This window comes from Grampus griseus (genome assembly GCF_964374135.1).
Source record: "Grampus griseus genome assembly, chromosome: 14".
NCBI lineage: Eukaryota > Metazoa > Chordata > Mammalia > Artiodactyla > Delphinidae > Grampus > Grampus griseus.
Genome location: NC_139008.1, coordinates 51,004,377 through 51,007,383, shown reverse-complemented (window position 1 = coordinate 51,007,383; position 3,007 = coordinate 51,004,377). Strand labels below are relative to the sequence as shown.

General features: G+C 42.4%; 1 pseudogene across 1 annotated transcript; it reads left to right on the top strand.

The window, feature by feature from the left end:
* Positions 1-1,018: 1,018 nt before the first annotated feature.
* On the top strand, positions 1,019-1,988 carry LOC309832731 (elongin-B-like; annotated as a pseudogene). The gene is made up of 2 exons: positions 1,019-1,057; positions 1,517-1,988. The product of its transcript is annotated as an elongin-B-like (transcript).
* The last annotated feature ends 1,019 nt before the right edge of the window (positions 1,989-3,007 follow it).

Sequence of the window (3,007 nt, the reverse complement as noted above, 5' to 3'; positions counted from 1 at the left end):
CAGGTCATAAAATTGAAGGACAAGAACGTGGGGTTTAATTTAGGTAAATATCTTAACAGAATGATACCCAAAGTATAATTTTCAAAGTGTTTCATAGATTGCAATTCTTATATAAAACCATAATGAGCAGGAATTTAAGTTTTATTAAACTCATTAATGAGGGAGACAGCGGGATGACAAAGATGGTTCAGAAAAGAATACAGGGAGGACTTCCCTGGTGGCACAGTGGTTAAGAATCTGCCTGCCAATGCAGGGGACAGGTGTTCCATCCCTGGTCTGGGAAGATCCCACATGCCGTGGAGCAACTAAGCCTGCATGCCACAACTACTGAGCCTGCGTGCCACAATTACTGAGCCTGCGTGCCACAACTACTGAAACCTACGCATCTAGAGCCCATGCTCTGCAACAAGAGAAGCCACCACAATGAGAAACCCACACACCACAACAGAGTAGCCCCAGCTTGCCGCAACTAGAGAAAGCCCACACACAGCAATGAAGACCCAACACAGACAAAAATAAATAAATTTATAATTAATAAATAAATAAATAAAAAGGGATCATACCATTTCTGGCTTTATAAAAAAAAATACAGAGAACTAATGATTATATAATCAATGAAGCAAAGGAAGAATGCTGTGATAAATCACAAAGTTAGATGCAAAATTTGTCATTGTCCTACCAGAAATAAGACCAGTCTTTGGGACTAACTTTTCTATGTATGAAAAATCATTCGTGTTATTATCAGGCAAAAATAAGTTTCATTGCACAAAAATTACTTGCCTAATATTGGGAAAAATCATTTATATCTTACCAGTTTCCAATAAAGGAACATCCAACTTTACAAAGTTGTGAGTTGTCTGGGCCTTAATCAACAGTAAATGGCAAGTCAAACAAACTTGTATATCTTGTGACTCTAGGGCAGGGGTCAGCAGACTATAGTTGGGCTTAGCTGACCACTTGTTTTTTGTAAATAAAGTTTTGTTGGAACACTGCCACAGCCATTTGTTACGTATTATACATGGCTGCTTTTGCTACAGAGTTGAATAGAGACCACGTGGTGAGCACAGTCTAAAATATTTACTATCTGGCCCTTTACAGAAAACAAACAAAACTTGCCAACTTTGACCTAGGAACAGGACATTGTCTAAAAATAAAAACAAAGGTGACACAATCTTTTTTTTTTTTCTTCCAAGTTTTGGAGGATATTTTTTCTTTGCAACAACATTAATAAAAAAGCATGAACATGAAATCAGAAAAATCGCTTCAGGAAAAAGTCACATCAGAAGTGATTTAAATCCACGAATATACAATTAAAAATTATACATTTTGCAATAATTATACACTATTCATTTGTACAGTAGATTCAGCTTAACAGCACCATAGATTCTCAGAATCTCCTTCAGAATCTATTACACATGTTGAAAACAGAGAAATACCAAATTCTTTATTTCTAAGAGAAAGCTCATGACTCATTTAAATCCTTAGCATTCCAAATTACTCACTTCCCCTTGATTAGAAAAATCAAGCCAGACGAGGCGGGGCGGGGCGGGGCCGCCAGGTTCGGGCACCCTGGGGGCCGGCGTGTGGGCTGTCAGGAAGGGGGTTGGAGCTTCCGGCTAGTCGAAGGGGAGAGGCAGTAGCCGGTGTGGACGTGTTCCTCAAACTACGGCGCCGCAAGACCATCATCTTCATGGAAGGCAAATCGTCCAGCACCATGTTCCTGTTGAAGCGCATCGTCGAGGGCATCCTCAAGCAGCTGCCAGACGAGCAGCGGCTGTACAAGGACCACCGGTTTCTGGACGATGGCAAGATATTGGGTGAGTGTGGCTTCACCAGCCAGACCCAGCCGCGGGTGGGGCCTAGCCTTACAGGCAGGTGAAGCATTTGAGACCCTGCCCATCAAACCCTTCTCCAGCCCACCGGAGTTGCCGGATGTGATGAAGCCGCAGGACCCAGGAAGCAGCGCTAATGAACAAGCTGTGCAGTGAGAGCTCCCCCTCAGGGCCTCCCCCCCACTCCATAAAAGAGATTGGGTGCCAAAAACAAAGAAAAAAGAAAGAAAAGAAAAATCAACCCAGATTTTGGTATTCAGCTCATCCATATTCTGGTGTTTTCCTTCAGGAATTTGCTATGTATAGCAGGCATCAGGGGATCACACTTTCAAGAAGAAGTAGACTTCCCTGGTGGCACAGTGGTTAAGAATCAGCCTACCAATGCAGGGGATATGGGTTCAATCCCTGGTCTGGGAAGATCACACGTGCTTCGGAGCAACTAAGCCCATGCGCCACAACTACTGAAGCCCTTGTGCTTAGAGCCATGCTCCGCAACGAGAAGCCCGTGCACTGCAACAAAGAGTAGCCCCCACTTGAGGCAGCTAGAGAAAGCCCGTGAGCAGCAATGAAGAACCAATGCAGCCAAAAATAAATAATATTTTTTTAAAAAGAGAAAAATTAGCCTGTAGCTTTTCCTTGATAACCTTATATACAAAAGTAGATAAATAAACTTACACAACTGATTGTTGTTTGGAAATGGCATCAGAGCAAGGGTTTTAAGATACCCATCTAGACTAATCCAGTCCATATTGTCACTTTAGAGGTCATACCTCCTACTGTCACTAGACCACAACCAGTGTGAATTACAGACATTTGGGAGGTTCTGTAGACTCCCTTTTCCCATATGCAAACAGGTGCAGGCAAAAAACCCAATTCAAAGAAGTAAATGTTGATGAAGTTTTTATTTAGGTTATACGCAGGGCTGAGTTTCAGCCAGCACTTACAGTTTGTTAAAATATTATAATATCTCAGTGCCAATTGGTAGTTAGCCATGGCTATGAGCCCCTTAGGTAATCCTCAAGTTATCCCAGTCATCCCAGCCTCTCTCCCTTGAAGCCCCAGAATCAGCCAACTACCAGAAAGTTAACTCTGGCAGAGCAGAGAACCAAACTTCAGTCAAGAGTCCATGGCGATTGTTAAGTGTCCTCACCATGTTGTGTGCTAAATATTTTTCA